Source organism: Triticum urartu, chromosome 1A (assembly GCF_056163025.1).
Source record: "Triticum urartu cultivar PI428250 chromosome 1A, HENAU_Tu73, whole genome shotgun sequence".
In the NCBI taxonomy this organism is placed as follows: Eukaryota; Viridiplantae; Streptophyta; class Magnoliopsida; order Poales; family Poaceae; genus Triticum; species Triticum urartu.
This window is the reverse complement of record NC_141873.1, coordinates 546,928,402-546,946,627: the sequence shown is the minus strand read 5'-3', so window position 1 is coordinate 546,946,627 and position 18,226 is coordinate 546,928,402. Positions and strand designations below refer to the sequence as shown.

The following is an 18,226-nucleotide window of genomic DNA, read 5'->3' as shown; positions in this document are numbered from 1 at the left end:
GAAGGAGAGACACACCTGATGGAGTCGCCGCCGCCGCCTCGCCGACACTATTCATGAACCCTAACATCGCCGATCTAAAGGATCGACAAACACACGATGCCACCAACTCCGAGACGCCGCCATGAAGGACACCCCGGTGTAATGTGGAGTTGAGACAGATTTATTCGTCCGGACGCCGCTCTCACCACCCAACGACACACCACGACTTACAAATCCAAAGCCTAACTACAGAGCCCCTAACTACAGAGCGAAGGAACGGGGTCCTCCCTCCCTCCTGCCGCCGGAGCAGCAGCCGGAAAGAGAGGGGGCCAGCGCCCTCGTCGGTGGAGATCGGTGGAAAAGATCGCCTCCCTACTCCCTAGTCGCCTCGCCCATGGCGGCGGCTAGGGTAGGGAACGCTTCGTGTGTCTCGAGTTGTTTGTGTAAACGCGAATTGATTCCGCTCACGTCCACGTCTCTGTTGGAGCTCAGACCAGAAACGAAAACAGAACAGCCGCCGTATATCCGGCGAAAACAGACGTAATCGAAAGATCCAAAGTATGTGCAGCGAGGTCGATCGCCAATTCGCCATGCCCGGCGTGCCCCTCCGTCGGCACCTCCCAGGGCCTCCCACGGCGATCCACCATGCCGCCCGCACGACTCCTCCTCCTGCGAGTACGTATACTGTCCAATGCATCTCAGATATGCTAAAACGGTTTCAGTAATTTTCATGACTTCCATGCCGCTTCCTTCGTAGATCTTGTGCCTCGATAATTCATGCATGCTGATGCTCGATTTGCTGCGTCGCAGATGGTGCACCTGCAGAGGCTTCATCGGCTGAGACAAACGGCGCATCCTGCCAGCAGCAAGGCCATATTTCTCAAGGTGCTCGCCGAAATACGAGGCAGGAACTTGATTTTGAGCAACTCCCAGAGGTAGTATAACTAATTAATAATCTCACTGGCATTCAAGTATTCTAGTCTATATCTTCTCACTAGTGCAGAACCGGGCAATAGCACCGGTTCGTAAGGCCCTTTAGTGCAGGTTCCATAACCGGCATTAAAGTGTGGGCACTAAAGCCCCCCCCCCTTTAGTACCGGTTCAGCACGAACCGGTGCTAAAGGAAAACCACGTGGCACGAGCCAGCTCCGGGGGCCGGGAGCCTTTTAGTACCGGTTGGTAACACCAACCGGTACTAAATGTTTGTGGGTTTTTGTTTTATTTTGTATTTTTCAATTAAATTTGTGTTATCAATTTAATTTAGAATTGTTTTACGTTATAATGAGTTGTAGTCGTTATCATTATCATCATCATCATCGTATATTAATAAATGAATAAACTCTAGCTAGCTAAAAATCATCGTAGTCGTCTAATTACCACTATTTAATCATCATAGTCATTATCGCTAGCTATCTAATCATCACCAACACTGGCTAGCTTAAAGAGGAAACATTCACTTTGTAACAGAAGCAAAGATATCATCGAGTTTAACATAATCATCACCAACATCGAAGTTCAGGACACGGACAAGAGACACTAATTAAGAGCATGAACTAGTGCTGCTCCCTCTCAGGTAGAATAACATAGAACATGTATAACCCTCCTGATTCATCATACTGGAGCATGCAGATGAATCTGTCTCCTAATCTTGGGTTGCTCTTCTCCTTGCTGCCCCCTAGTACTTCTCTGCGATCGTTAACAATTTTGCTCCAATCTTTCACTATTAAGCATTCTTCGCTTTCAGAAATCCTGAATGCACTCATGTGCAATGTAGGATATCTTGGCCGTAAGCTAACCATTGACATGTCACCTTTAGTCTCGATCCACTGAGGCACAACCATCATCGGAAGTCCCTGTTGAAGAACATCGTATAGTAATTAATATACTAAGCAATGAAAGTTTAGCTTCAAAAATAATGTATGCAAAAGATGCACTAATTAAGGACAAATAGTTAAAATCTTACCATCTTTCGATTATAGATGTGACCGTAGTTCAATACGATCACCATTGGTCGCACGTTTTGAGTACTAACATTTCTAAGTTCAGGAAAAAAATTGTCTTGACAGTATTAAGATCCTCAAGCCATGAAACATAATGATTTATCTCCTCGCAGTTTAGTTGAGCCCCGGGGCAGTAGTAGGTCCTGTCTACCAAGCGTCGGACATGTTTGCTTGAACCGAAATAAGCTGACAATACAAATTAGTTGTCAACTATTTTTGAATAAACTGTATCAAAGACATAAACATATGCATGCATGGTTGAGAAAAACTCACATAATGGTAGAACTGGAGGCGTTTGCACATCGACCCAGATGTCTATATTACCTTCAATATCATCTTCCGACGAATATCAAAGGTGACAACCATACCAGGCTCAAATGCATAAGCCTTGCATATTGCTTGCCAAGTTTTGCATTCAAAATGGGTGTATGTGTCTCCATTATATAATTTGACGTTGAAAGTATACCCATGCTCCGTCTTCAAGTAAACTCTCTTTACCTCCATATCATCTATAGCACTAGAACCTATCTTATCCAAGACAAAAATTCTTGCATGGCAGGGGATGCGCTGGTAGAATAGTGAAAATTTAAAATTATAAGTTGAACCAAATGAAGCATAAGTTTTGCATTCAAATAATAATTGACAAAGTGAAAATTTAAAGGATGGTCTTTAGTACTGGTTGGAGCCACCAACCGGTACTAAAGGCCTCGCGCTGCCACCCCAAAGTTTAGTCCCATCTCGCCAGGCGAAGGGCAGCCGCACTGGTTTATAAACCCAGCCGCGGCTACCTCTTCGAACTCCTCTATATAGCAGGCTTGTGGGCCTAAACTCTGCGCGCTGCCCTGTGAGTCTGCTGGGCCTTTAAGGCCTGTAATTGCACGCCTGTGGGCCTAGCAGGCCCACAGTAGGCCCACAGGCCAACGCCCCAATTTTTTTATAGTTTTTTTCTTTTCTGCTTTATTTTCTTCTATTTATTTCTGCGTAGTTTTTTGTATAGTTTTTACTTTTCTGTTATATTTATTTTCTTTTATTTATTTGTGAGTAGTTTTATTCATCTAGTTTGCCAAAATTCAACATTTTCAGAGTTTATTTTGTAATGATTTTCAATTTCACGGTCATTTTGTGAACGATTGAAAAATAGCAAATATAATTTTTTCTTTTCTGCTTTATTTTTTCTTCTATTTAGTTCTGAGTAGTTTTTTCTTTTCGGCTATATTTATTTTCTTCTATTTATTTCTGAGTAGTTTTTTTATATAGTTTTTTTCTTTTCAGCTATAGTTTTTTTTCTTTTCTGCTATTTTTTCTTTTCTGCAAAACTTGATGGTCAAAGTCTGGAGTTATAACCAAAGTTTAAAAAAAAGAATGCCGACGTGCAATTAGTTTTTGCCATAACAGAAGAAGTCCGGAGTTGTAATAAGTTATTAAAAATAAAAAAGAGGTGCAATGCTCGTTAATTTGCTTCAAGCCTTTCGGAATAGTGTAAACTGCACTGCGCGTAGCTCCGTGCAATCTACCATATTCCTGACAGCTTGAAGCTAAGCAACGTGAGCATTGAGCCTCTTCTTCATCGTCTCTGCACTCAGGGCTTATAAACCGCTCCTAGTCCCTCTCTCTTGGCGAGGTGGGACTAAAAACAGCTTGCCATAACCTCATTAGTACCGGTTCGTGATACGAACCAGCACTAAATGGTGATGGTGGGGCCATAGCCTAACCGCAGGCTGACACAGCCTCTTTAGTACCGGTTCGTGGCATGAACCGGTACTAAAGGTTCGCCACGAACCGGTGCTATTGATCGCCGCCACGAACCGGTGCTATTGTACACATTAGTGCCGGCTGAAATTCAAACCGGCACTATTAAGCTTCACGTTTGATCCTTTTTCTACTAGTGTCTAGTAGTAGCAAGTAACAATGTCGTCTATCTATCACTCCAACTGCAAGCATAGGCATACATCATTCCTAAAGGTTAGGGCATGACTTTGGGGATGCATGAATCGGCTCACGCGGTTGATCGGAAATTGTGCTAGTAAATTCTCAATAATGTAATGCCTTGGAGTAAATTGTAACCATGCCTTTGTTATAAGGAAATCAGTTTTTTCTGGACATGGCAAAGTACATGCATGCACTCGTGGTGCATAAACTTATCACCAATGTTCACTTTAGTGCCTAAACTTGAAAAATATGTCAAACTAGTTATATAACTTGGCACGAGCGTGCAAATACGATGCTAATCCAATCCGTAGACGTATAATGCATTCATGTGGCACATATTTTGATTAGCTTTATGTACATGTCCATGGCCAATGGGCCCCACATGTCAGAATAAAGGGAAAATAAACAAACAGTCCCCGCTAGTACTCGAACTTGACAGGCAAGCTAGATAACGACCAGCCTAACCAATAGATCACTGACGTATTCTTGTCAACTACGGATAATGACGCTCTATATTATAAACGAGCACGCTCGTGTGGTTTAAATTATGCTGCCCATGTTGCACTTGTCAGTTTTTTTAGTATTTTTAAAATGTACGTAAATTATAAACGTTAAACTTTTATGTGTTATTAATATTATACATACAAAAAATAACTTATTTAGGAAAACGTTCAAGTTATTTTAAAAAGTATTGGCATCTTATTTTTGAAAACATATCATATAAATATAATAGTATTTTTGATTATAAAAATGTTTGTATAATTTGGAATAATACAAATATTTTCCAAATTACAACTAATTATTGTTATTTGAAGTATACAAACATTTGAATAATCATATGCACATTTTTATAATTCATAAATTTGTCGCTTAAATTTTTAATGTAATTAAAAAATATTCATTATTATTTAATATTTAAATTTTTATAAATATATACATGTGAATATATTTAACTTATATAGAAATTAAGAATATATGCCACGAGTGAAAGTTATCACAAGTGAATATAAAGAAAAATGTTTATATCCATAATTTTGTAAATTTTAAATATAAGCCATAAGGTATTTTTTGTACATTTATTATACAATTACTATTTTTATATTTACTAAATGTTTTTAATATAATCTGCATGTAAATAATTGAATATTTTTAAAAATTACATTAACATTTTAAAAATAATTTATTTTATTTGAACGTATAATATTTATAACACATAAATACTCAAAATTAATTTAATGTGATATTAGTTTACCTACTTTTTAGAAAATTCTAAAAAATATATAATATGTGCGGAATGGGTTGCATTGGCTGCAGCCCCATTTACAAGCCACAAACGTGTTCCTATACAGGACATTAACATAGTTCTCGTTATTAGTCATTCAAAATTGTGTAGCGTATTGTCTCGCGCAGGCCTTTGCTATCCCCACAGCGCAAGTTCGAATCACAGTGATTGCAATTTTCGACATCGATTTTCCCTTTGTGCTGACATGTGGGGCCCACTAGTCATATGGACATTTATATAGCAAGCCATCTGTTGAAAGGGGTCCCATGCCACTTGTGCATACTAATCAAAATACGGTGCCACGTCAGCACATTCTACGTCCGCGGATTAAATTAGCACCGTATTTGCACGCTCGTGCCAAATTCTAAAACCAATTTAGCGTATTTTTCAAGTTCAGGCACTAAAGTGAACATTGGTGGCAAGTTCAAGCACCACTGGTGATATTACCTCAATATAAATCTGGCTCTTATTTTGTTGCATTGCCTACTAGCTACCCGTTAGATCTAACTGTTGAAACTTGTCACACTTGGTTCGCTCTGCAGGACATCCTACACCACATACACTCCCTCTTGCCACTGCAAGATGCTGCTCGTGCTGCCTGCACGTCTCGTGGATTTCTACGTTTCTGGAGATGCTATTCCAACCTTAGTCTCAATGAACGTACACTTGGGTTGACTAAAAGGAAATTCGAGGAAAGGGAAAAGTATTTCATCCAAAAAGTTGACCAGATTCTTCAAAACCACCAGTGAAAATACTTAAACTTGAACTGGCTCCATGGAGGAAAATCAAAGCCTCTTGCATCAACAGATGGCTCCAAATCAGTGTTAAGTCCGGGATAAGAGAACTTCACTTGTACATGGGTGCGTCAATTCACGGAAACTACAACTTCCTGTGTTCGGTTTTGTCTGACGAGGCGGCTGCAAGTTCGATAGAGTCTCTTCGCCTCTCTTGTTGCCCTTTTAACCCCACGTCGACACTTGGCCTCTTGAGAAGATTGACAACTTTAGTACTGCATAATGTCAGCATCACCGAAGAAGGATTAGGGTTATTGCTCTCAGAATCTTCAGCCCTGGAACGGCTTGAATTCTTCTATTGCAGTGAGATAATTTGCTTGCGGATACCTTGTGCATTGCAGAAACTCAATTTTCTAAATATAGTACTAGGAACCAAGAAGATGCGGGTGGAGATCAATGCTCCAAATCTGTGTACTTTTCGTCGTATTTGTGGTGGTGTGACCTTGATAGAAATCTCTGTTAGAAATTCTTCTCAACTTAAGGATGTATTTTGTCGTTTATTCTTCTCTCTGATGCTCGCGCCAGACTTCCATCCATCGCAGGAAATGTTGAGAGGCTTACCATGGACTCTCTTGCCGAGGTATGTGTTCTAGTAGTATGTATAGTCACAATGATATGCACTTTTATGTTGGAAAAACACATGCTTAATCTTGTGGTCTGTCCTTATTTAGAGTGTCAACATTCCAATGCTACCTTCCAAGCTCCCCCACCTCAAGAATTTGGAAATCGAATTCGTGGATTCAATAGCGGCCTTCTCCCAGCGTCGTTACATCCTCTCCCTAGTTTCTTTTCTTGATGCTTCTCCATCCTTGGATTCTTTCATCCTCCATGTAAGAGCATCTCCAGCTGCGCCCCCAACAATGGCCCCCAGGTGATTTTTCGGCCGCCGGCGCCAAAAAATCGGCCCAATTTTTGCCGGCTCGAGCCAAAATTAACGCCGGCGGACTCAACCCAAACCCGGCGCGTTGGGGGCGCTCAGGGGCGCCAGGCGAATCGTTTTTGGCGCGAAAGAGCCGCGGACCCTCCTTGCCAGCGACTCATCTCTCTTCTCGCCGCTTCGTCGTCCTCATCGCCTCGTTTCCCGCGACGAATCAATGCCAAAGCTGCCGCGCCGGTCAGCCTCCGCCATTGATGCCTCACGGGCGGCGCAGTGAAGGCGTGACGATGCGCGTCCCCGCGCATGCCACGTGTAGACGAGGCCGCCACGCGTGCTCGCGCCGCCTCCGCCTATATAAGCCGAACCCAGCGCACCGGTGGCACGCACAGAGTCTCCACCGCCGACGCGCCCTATCTCCCCTTCGTCCCTCTCCCCTCACCGTCCCAGTTCGTAGAAATGGCCGAACGATTCCCAGGCGACGGCGCGGTGACGAACGGCTTCGGCCGCCGCCACCTTCACGAAAACGAAGCTCGGCTCCTCTACGAGGCCGAGTACCCGGTCCCGCCGGACATGCGGGTGCCCGGGGCGTGGAGAATCAGCGCCGGCGGGGTCCCGGTGCCACCACCGCCCACCAGGGCGGCGCGTCGTGCGGAGATCGCGCGTATTCGCGCCTCTCCGCCGCGGGCGGCGAGGGAGGGGCCGCTCTACGTCCCCGACAGCCCGCTTTGGGAGCCCTACTTCCGCCGCCATCATGCCGAGCAGCTCGAGGCCACCAACGGCGTCGTGCCCTCCGGCAGGCTCAACTCCGAGGGGCGGCGCCGATGGTGAGGCCGTCCTCAAGTACATCGAGGGCGGCAACACGCCGAGGCTGGACCCCTCCCTGCCGTCTTTCTCTCGCCGCCGTGGGAGCTCGTGGACGCCGAGGCGCATGGACCCCGGGGCGTCCTCCACCTCGTCCGGTCGGTCGACCGGCTCTCCCAGCCTCCGCCCCATCAAGTCGGAGCCCCAGGACACGCCTGTCAGCCGGCGCACCCGCAGCTCCGGTATCCGCACCGCCGACTCCACCCCCGCTTCCGGGCGCCTCGTCCTCGTCGCGCCCAAGCCGGAGCCCAGTCTTCCCCCGGAGTACGAGGAGATAGCCCGACGCGGCTTCTCCGAGGCGGACGCCCTGCGGTGGGCGCGCGACGACTACCGACGGACGGAGATGACCCGGCAGACCCGGGCCCTGGAGGAGATCGCCGCCCGCAAGCGTGGGCGCGAGGACGAGCACGACGTCGTGATCCTCGACAGCGACGACGACGAGGACGCCGCCGGACCGTCCAACCCGCCGCGCCAACCGGGGAAGGGTTGCAGCAGGGACGGCGGCCACGACGGAGGCGGCGATGACGACGACGACGATGATGACGACGACGGCGGCGGCGACTACACGTGGTTCTACAGCCTCCTCGGCATGTAGAACTGTAAGGGCGTCGGCCGGCGAGGCGAGCGAGACGGCGGGCGGGCCTAGTAGTGTGTTTTTTTTGGTAAAATATTTTAAATATGTATGAGCGGGCGTGTTTGTGCCGTGTTTGGTCAAATTTGGTTTGAAGTCGCCGAAATATGCATGAACTCGCCGTGTTTGCGCCGTTCAAAAAAATCCCGTGGGCGCCACGACTCGGTGGCATCACGTCCCCAGCGCGCGTTTTGCGCCGGTGCGCCCTCAGGAGGCGATTTTTAGCGCCTCCTGGGGGCACAACGGCTGGAGATGCTCTAAGCTGCTATACACACCTTTCAAAGCTATTTATGCCTCTATCTTGTGTATTAGACTTGGCTATGACTCGTTAGAACAATGACATTTATATTTGATGCTACATATGTATAAGCAGGTACATAATGATTCCGCTTCGCATGATGTTTTTGGAGAGGACGACGATAATTATCCAAGACGTCTAGAGTGTCGGCATAAACGTCTCAGGCGGGTGATGATAACAGGCTTTTGTCCATCCAAAAGTCTGGTTGAGCTCACGATTCACATCCTCCAGAGGGCACCTTCGCTCGAGCGCCTGACGTTGGACACGACCTACGGCTATGACAGAGCATCTGGCGCTAACGGCAAATGCCTCACCTCAAGCAAGGTTGGCCGATGCTGGCAGATGAGCAATACAACTATCGCGGAAGCATGGAGAAAGACGCGCTCCGCTCTCGCTCCCCCACCAGCCCCTTGCCATGCGCCTCCCCGGCCGTGTCGACCACCACATCGGCGCTACTCACTCCGAGCCCGTCGACCACCTCACCCCCTGCCCGGCGCTGGCCTCTCCCCGGCGCCTCGAACTCCGCAGCCGCACAGCTGTGAATCCTTCAGCACCTACGGTCACCCCAGGCTCCCCAAGGCACGCCAGATCTGGCTGGATCTGGTTCCGGTCACCTTGAAGTGGGCGGCCCGAGCGAGGCCAGTGGGCAGTCGCCCTGCTTGGCAAGCGGGCATTCATGTCCTGCGCCGGCCTACTCTGGGCGCCTCCCCTCGCTGATCTCGATCCCGCCCTCCTCCACCATTACTGCTCTGCGCTGCGCGTCATCCCCCCCTCCTCGCCTCGCACCCACAGTCTACATCCCGCCCACCTCCTCCTTCAATGCGCTGCAGGGCACGCCTCCGCCCTCCTCCTCCCGCTCGGAGGCGCGGGATTCGCGCGATGGGCGGGCCCCGGAGGCCTCTGCTTGGAAACTGGTCGCTTCGAGGAAACGGCGGCGTGCACTGCCCGTACCATCTTCAGCCGGGCTGACTAATGGCCGCCCGCGCTCCCCAGCTGAGCTCCTGCTCGCCGAGCAACGGCGCGCTGCCTATTTGAGGCGCTTTCGCGGCAAGTGTCTTTGCTGTCTCGCCTCCGGCCACCGTGCAATTGATTGCCGAGATCCCGTGCGTTGTTCTTCCTGCTGGCATTCGGGGCACCGCTCCAGGTCCGCCCGCTGCCCCGCCCGCAAGCCCGCCCCTAGCCGGAGCTCCTGCGTTCCCCCTCCGCCTCAACCTCCCACAGCGCCTCGCCGCATCCCGCCACCACCACCACCTGCGCCTCGCCACCCCCCGCACCCAGCCACACCCCACCGCCACCTCAGGCCGCGCCACCGCCCTCTCCTCCCGTCTGTGCGCGCCCGCCTGCCCTGCCGCCTGCGCCGATGGCCTACCGCCCTGGGGACACATCCCGCCGCCCGGCGGCCGGCGCCACCTTTTCGGTGTGCTCCCAGGCCATCGAGGACGCGGCCCGCCATCTCAGGGGCACAGCGGTGGTCGTCACCCTCTCGGAGCAGCGCCAGGACATCAACCCCTAGCTCGTCGCCAAGGCCATCGAGCGCGACCTTGCCATCCCTTTCGACCAGATGCACGTGTCAAGGCATAATCCTGAAGACTTCCTCGTCCGATTCGCGCACGCGCGTGATCGCGACATTGCTGTCGACGCCGGCGTGGCGTCCTGCCGCGGGGTGGCCATGACCCTCGCCGCCTGGAGGCCGGCCGCGGGCAGGCATCAACGAGCCTGGCGCTTCTACTGTTGCCTGGCCATTGAGAACCTCCCCGTCCAGGCGTGGCGCCGTGAGGTGGTGCAGGACGTGCTCGGCCTGTCCTGCTGGGTGGACAGGCTGGAGCGCCAGACGACGTCACTGTCCAACACCGCGCTTGCCTATGCTTGGGTGTGGGCGTGGAGCCCCGATGACATCCCCCTCGGCGGCGGCCATTCCTTCCTGGATCGTGCGCCGGACGGTCGTGGTCGCCCCGCTCTCCCCGAAGGCACCCCGCGTGAAGAGGCGCTGCACGGTCCCCAGTTCCCCGTCATCATCCACCTGGACCTGACCAAGGACTACACGCCGCTGGCCGATCGCGTGCCCGGGGCCAGCCAGGAGTGGCCCATCGAGGAGCGGTTCGGCTGGACTCGTCACTTTGAAGATGGCATGGTGGCGCCCGCCCCGCGCCAGGATCACCCGCGCCCCTATCCCAGGCGTCGTGGGGGTGATGACGACGATGATGTGGCGGGTGACCGCTACCGTGGGCGTGGGCGCCGGGGCGAGTCGCGTCTGGCTCGGCGCAGCGGTCTGCTTGGCTGCCGCTCGGATGGCTCAGTGCGCGGCGCCACCTCGGATGGGCGTCGGTCGCACGGCTCTTCATCCCGCCATGGACGTCGCCACGACACGTCTCATGGCTCCTTTCACGGGCGGAGCACCTCGCGTGGCTCCAGCAGCGGCCAGTCGTCGCGCCGCAGCCGCTCGAGGTCCCATGAGCGTTTTCACCGCGGGGGTGCCCGCTCCGCCTCCCCGACAGGCGTTTTGGCGGATGCGGCCGTGCCGCCTCTCGTCTTGGCTGCGGTGCTGCCTGACGCCCTGGCGCTGCCTGTGCTGTCTGCGGATGCCGCCCTTCTCAGCGTCCCCGTCTGCCGTGTCGTTGGCCAAGAGCCTCTGCCCTTCCCCTCCGAGGCAGAGATGCTCTGGCGCGACCTCACGCGCGCTGACCCCCTCCTGCTCGACCTGGACGGTGGGACCATGCGCCAGGTGCACTCCTTCCCAGCGGATGAGACCCTGTGGCCCTACACCGACCAAGCCCCACTCCCCTGGTCTAGTCTCTCGGCTACGAAGATGGGCCTGCTGCCTGCACCGGCCCAAGGCCCGGACGAGGAGCCCTTGCAGCCCACGCTACTGCCTTGTGCGCCCCTCGCTCCCTGGCCCAACCTCGGCTACATGAACCCGGCCCCGCCCGCTCTCGAGGAGGTCGTCGTCCACAAGTCTCCTGCTGACCGGGTCCACCTGGACGACCTGGCTGACAGCCTGGCTTGCAAGTTCACCGAGCTGGAAGTCGACGAGGATGGCCCAGCGTCGCTTCTTGCCAAGCTCTTCCGCACGCCGCCGGCCTCGCTGCTTGGGCCGCCACCGCCCCCTCCGATCAAGACCGATGCTGTCTCTCCCCCCCCCCCCCGGCCCTCCGGTGATGGTGCCCACCCCCATTGCGACACCACTGTTGCAGCGTCGGGCCAGAGCGCGGATCGCCAAGGGTGCCACGGGTCTGACCCGGCAGCAGAAGGCGCAGGCGCGCCTCACGCAGCAGCTGGAGTTCATCTCGAGGCCGGAGCACTTCACGCCGGAGATCCGGGAGCGCTGCATCAACAGGTTCAAGACTCCGCTTGGGAAGCTGACGACAAAGCTGGCCAGGGCTACTGGGGTGCACGCCAAGGCCTCAATCAACTTGCCAGATGAGGAGCTCGCCGCCCTGGCCGGCGAGGAGGCTGGCCTGCCCGTCTGAGGCGGCACGCGGACTAGTCATGGGTCTTCACCTCCGTCATGATAGTTTGCCAGATCAGTAGGATTATGCTTTGTTTCGGGCCGTCCTGTGACCGCGCCGTAGTTTCGCTCTGTCCCGCGCCGTTCTGTGACCGCACTGTCGATGTTGTTGTTTTTCCTTCCCAAGCGTGCCCGCCGGCCGCTCGTAGCCCTGTACCGGCCAATGTTGATGTTCTTCAAAGTGGCACTGCTCGCTGTTCGAGCGTGTCTTCGTCATCGGGTTGCCTGTTGTTTTCCCAATGAATACGCATTTTTCCTTGCTAAACTGGAATGCACGCGGACTGAATGATAAAAACCGCCATGGCGGGGTCGGCTCGCTCATGAACCAGACACGATGCACTCTTGTATGCGTCCAGGAAACCAAAAAGGCCGCGTTTACGCCGCCGGAGCTCTGTGAAACGGTAAGCCCCGCGCTCTCAGAGCATGCCGTTTTGCCAGCGGATGGCACGCGAGGCGGGATCTTACTCGCTTGGAACCCGTTTGTCTTTCGGCTTGATTGCATTGCGGTCACCGAGTTCGCCATCACCGCCCGCGTCAATCCTCTCCTTGGTGGCCAGCCCTGGTGGTTAACCTCCGTCTACGGGCCAATGGGCGACGCGGATAAGCTGCGCTTCCTTGCTGAGCTCGCGGGTCTGCGTGCGGTGGCGCACGGGCCCTGGCTCATCATCGGCGACTTCAACCTCATCTACGAGGCGCGCGACAAGAGTAGCTCGAACCTCAACCGCCGGCTCATGACCTGCTTTCGGGACGCGCTGAATGCTAGTGAGCTCCACGAGCCTAAGCTGGCCGGGCGGCGTTTCACCTGGTCCAATGAGCAGGCTAGGCCAGTGCTGGTGCGTCTGGATCGGGCCTTCTGCGACGGTGACTGGGACCTCACCTTCCGAGGCGCCAGGCTACAGCCGCTGGCCACCGCCATGTCGGATCACTGCCCACTGCTGCTCACTTGTGAGCCGCCGGTCCGGCGGTCGCCTTGCTTCCGTTTCGAGGCTTTCTGGCCACATATCGAAGGCTTCCAAGAGCATGTCACCGCGGCCTAGAACGAGGGATGCCCGCCGATGGATGCGTTCGGTCGCCTAGCCCTCAAGCTGCGGCGAACTGCAGCGGCATTGCGCCGATGGCATCGCACTCGCATTGGTGACACCCGAGTACAGCTTCTGTTCGCCCAGGAGGTTGTGCTTCGCCTTGACACGGCTCAGGAATCCCGTAACCTCGAGGCAGATGAGTTGCAACTGCGAAAAATCTTAAAGTCCAGGATCCTGGCCCTCACGGTCATTGAGCGGATCCGCGCCAAACAGCGATCCAGGGTAACGTGGTTGCGGGCCGGCGATGCCAACACGAAATTTTTCCACCTCAAGGCAAATGCTCGGCGCCGAAAGAATTTTATCGCATCCCTGAGCGATGACAACGGCATTGCCACTGATCAGGGCCGCAAGGCGGAAGTCGCCACAGCTTTCTTTCAGCGACTTGTGGGCACACCGCAGGCTTGCCGCGCCACTGTTGACTGGGACGGGCTTGGCCTGCAGCACGCTAACCTCGATGAGCTTGAGGCGCCTTTCTCGGAGGAGGAGATCCTTGCGGCCATCATGGACATGCCCAGTGACCGTGCGCCGGGGCCGGACGGTTTCACCGGGGTTTTTTACAAGGCGGTGGCCACCACCATAATGCCGGACCTGCTCGCCGCATTCCAGCAGTTGCACCAGCTGAATCGGGCGAGCCTGCATCGCCTGAACACGGCTAACATTGTGTTGTTGGCCAAAAAGGTGGACGCGACTTCGATGGCGGATTACAGGCCGATCAGCTTACTCCATAGTGTGGTTAAGCTGTTCATGAAGGTGCTTGCGATGCGTCTCGCACGACAGATTGACGAGATTGTTGGCCTGGCCCAGTCTGCGTTCATCAAAGCGCGCTGCATCCAGGATAACTTCATGTTCTCGCGAGGGATGGCACGCCACTTCCACCATGTCAAGCGCGCCATGCTTTTCGTCAAGCTCGACATCGCCAAAGTTTTCGACAGCGTCTCCTGGCCATATCTGCTTGACATGCTCCGTGCTCGAGGTTTTGGCCCGAGATGGTGCGATTGGATCTCCATGCTCCTTGCCACCTCCTCGTCGCGTGTTCTGATCAATGGGGTGCCTGGCCGGCCCATAGTTCACTGTTGCGGATTGCGTCAGGGTGACCCTCTGTCGCCGTTCTTATTCATCCTCGCCATGGAGCCTCTTCAACGGCTTCTTGATGTCGCAGTGGACACAGGGGTCATCTCCAAGCTCTAGGGTCGGTTACCGCAGCTGCGGGCTTCCCTCTACGCCGACGATGTGGCTCTCTTCCTCAACCCCGTGAAGACCGAGCTGGCAGCTCTCCGCTCCATTCTCACTGCTTTCGGTCTAGTTTCCGGGCTCAAGGTAAACTTTGAGAAAAGTGCCGTCCTCCCCATAAGGTGCGAGCAGTTGGACGTGCACGACATGATCTCGCCTGTGAGGGCTAGGGTTGAGAGCTTCCCCTGCAAATTTTTGGGGCTGCCATTGTCGCTCCGGGCCTTGCGTAAAGTGGACCTGCAACCGCTGCTGGACAAGCTCCGCGCACGCCTGGCGCGTTGGAAGGCCAGGCTGCTCACCCTTGCGGGGAGGCTGGTTCTCCTCAACTCCGTCCTGACTACTTTCACCATATACTGGTCGGCCGTCTATGCGCTCCCGCCATGGGTTCGTAAGGAGCTGGATCGGCTGCGGCATGCATGGCTATGGCGGGGGGAGGAGGTCTGGCATGGCGGGCACTGCAAAGTCGCGTGGAGCCGCGTTTGCCGCCCGCGGGATCTTGGCGGGCTCGGTATCGTCGACCTGGAGCGGTTCGGCGTGGCGCTCCGCCTCCGCTGGCTCTGGGCGGAAAGGACCTCGGTTGTCCCCTGGCAGGGTTTACCGGTCCCGGTGACACTTGCGGAACGGCATATGTTTGCGGCAGCATGTGCGGTCACCGTTGGGGATGGCAACCGGGCCAGTTTCTGGTATGATAGCTGGTTGCCCGAGGGCGCGCCGCTCGTGATCGCCCCTGACCTATTCAAGGCCTCAAGACGCAAGGCGCGCTCTGTGCGTCAGGCACTGTGAGGGAGCAGTTGGATCCAAGACCTGCGTGGCCGGGTGACCACCGACATGCTGCCTTCCTTTGTCAGGCTATGGGTGTGTGTCAATTCCCGGCAGCCGCTCTCCCCCGGCACCATGGATTCTTTCCGCTTGAGGCTAACGGAAAATGGTGTCTACACGACGGCCTCCGCGTATAGGAGATCTGGAAGGAGATCTACACTACTTTCCCATTGCGGCAGGAGATCTGGAAGGCCTGGGCTCCGCCCAAACTCCGTACCTTTGCATGGTTGCTCGCCCAACGGCGGATCCTCACAGCCGACCGCCTACTTGCCCAGCAATGGCCAAATTCCTATTTTTGCCCGCTATGTATGCGGAGCCTTGAGACATCGGTGCATCTCATGAAGGAATGCCTTTGGGCACGACAGCTATGGGAAATGGTGGCGCACCGTTTCGCTGTCCCGGAGCTAAACCCGGCTGCATGGACGCTGGATACGCCATGGATCGACTGGATAAGCTGCATGAGTCGCGCGCCTTCCACTCGGAAGCTGGCGAAGTCGGTTATCCTTCTGGTTTTTTGGTGGATTTGAAAGGAGCGCAACATGCGCATTTTTGGCGGTGCCATGGAACGCTCGCCGCGGCAAGTTTTGCACCTCCTGCTATCGGAGGCAAGCGACTGGGCGCTGACAGGAGGCCGGCACCTAATTTTGCGAGAGTAACCCATTTATTTTCTCTTTTGCTTTCTCTGAATTTCTTGTTCCGCAAGCTAATGCGTTAGCCTGCACCCTGTACTCGGCGTTCTTTCGCCTCCCCTTCTAATCAATGAAATACGCAGCTCTCCTGCGTCTATTTCAAAAAGAAAAAACTATCGCGGAAGCTCACAGAGCCATGGAGATCGCGGGTAGATGCATCGCGACTACAGAGCACCTCGTGCCCTGTAGTCGATGTCATACTGGCACCGGCCAGTGATGGATTCCTACGGTGTGGTTTATCATCATCTACGTATGAGAGAGAATTCCATCGGGCTGTATTTCGTCTAGTAAATAGATGGTCTATTAACGCATAGTATGTACCACCAGTGATCCATAGAATTTCCATCAAAGTAAAGCTAACGATGTTAACTTTGGACGAACTTTGTATTGGTTGGCTTGCTGCACCCATCGCCAACTCCTGCAGTTGTGCAAAAACAAGAACAAAAACGAAAAAAAAAGTGAAGCGCCGTTGCCGGGGATCGAACCCGGGTCACCCGCGTGACAGGCGGGAATACTTACCACTATACTACAACAACTTGATTGCTAGTTTAATTGGCAAAGCTTACATGATCAGCCATACTTGAACTAGTCGCGTTTGATCAGCCTCACGTTGTAGGCGACAGCGCGCCGATCGACCCGACCATCAATTCCGCCGCACCGCAGCGTGCCGGCACCCCGTCTCGCGGCGGCCGCCGCGCCACTTAAATGGAAGGCGTGCGCGGGCGCGGCGACGCTGCTGCAGTTTTGCTGCGACTGTGACTGTGAGCCTGGGGCACGTCCAGCATCTCACGTCCTGTCCGCGCTGCCACGGGCCGCAGCGACGTCCCATCCTTGCTGGCTGCCTGCCACTGCGGCTGCCCCCTCCTTGCTCTGCTTTTCCTGAACTGAACCGTGCGACGCAGATCACGCACCCGCCACCCCATTAACATAACGGCCTATTTCTCCAGCAAAATACACGAGTCGCGTTGGTCTTGCTTCTGATCTCACAGGAGGAAATTGGGTACTTTGCATGGCCTGCCAGGTCAAAGGCCGGGCTCCTCCATCCCCTTTGCATGGCAGCAGTGCTCAACGGAGACCAGGCAACGTCGCGTGGCCGCAGCCTCCTCCTCCTGCCGCTGGCTACAGACGCGGCGGAGACGGCAGCCCATGCATGCAACTGCTGCGCATTTGTGGCGGCACCTGTGTGTCTAGCCCTAGCTCCTGTTCCCATTAATTAATGGCTCTGCACTGCGCCCTTTCTCCCTACAAGCCATTGACCTCTGTCACCTCACCTCTCCGTGCATGTGCCGGCCATCTCGCTCCAGCGGATCTGCGGCCATGCAAGCACGCACGATCTTTCTGGGTAGGAGGAGGATACACTGTCCGGCCCATGCACGCTCCGGCACTGAACCTACCTACCTACGCACCTAGTTTGCGCTTTGTCGCGCCATGCGTACACGTAGAGGGGACGGAACCCTCGACCACCGCATGCAGCAAAAGCCGTAGGAGTAGATTGCCAGCAACAGCATGGATGGAGTGTACCATGCTTTTCATACCAAAAAGTCTATTTTAAACCCTGAACTCGTAGAGATTTGGCAAATCAAACCCTCAAGTCCAAATTCCTGTCATTTGCGCCCTAAACTATGCAATCCTGGTCTAAATCGAACCTTCGGAAAAGCAAAGGATGGCCGGGATTTTTTTTGTTTTTTTAGACAACGCGCCTGGATTCGTTGCGGAAAAGACTGAGAGCTCCTACTCGACACTCGTTTTTTTTACGGGTAGCTCAACGCTCATTAGCGTCAAAACGAGCAGCCCGCTAAAGGTGGCGCGCAAATGGGCGGACCCAATTCGCAGGAGCCGAGCGAATCGAAAGAAATAAACGCATTTGCAATCAGAGTCAAACTCCCAACCTCGCAGCCCTAAAAAAAAACTCCCAACCTCGCGATGCTTGCTAGCTCTGCTAGCCAGCTGAGCTCGGACTGAGTACAACTTATAAGCACCACTATGTTTAAAAGTAACAACTAAGAAAGCGGCAGATCAGGGGTTTGTTTCAACATTTCTTGGAAAAATGTGAATAAAATTTCTTCAACATACGACCAATGTTAGGAGATCGTAAAAAAATTGAGTATTCATTTTTGAAGCGTGAACATTTTCATAAATTGTGAACAAATTTTGAAAACCTGAACAAGTTTTTTGAACTGTGAACAATTTTTTTTTAAAAAAGTGAATTTAGACATGTACGATGGCCCAGCAAACGCAAAAGAAAAACAA

General features: G+C 53.4%; 1 non-coding gene and 1 pseudogene across 1 annotated transcript; one reads left to right on the top strand and one right to left on the bottom strand.

Moving 5' to 3' along the window:
* Nucleotides 1-569: 569 nt before the first annotated feature.
* Nucleotides 570-9,270, top strand: LOC147992497 (uncharacterized; annotated as a pseudogene).
* A 7,170-nt stretch (nt 9,271-16,440) lies between these two features.
* Nucleotides 16,441-16,512, bottom strand: TRNAD-GUC (transfer RNA aspartic acid (anticodon GUC)). Its single transcript has one exon. It is a non-coding gene; the product is annotated as a tRNA-Asp (tRNA).
* Nucleotides 16,513-18,226: the final 1,714 nt, after the last annotated feature.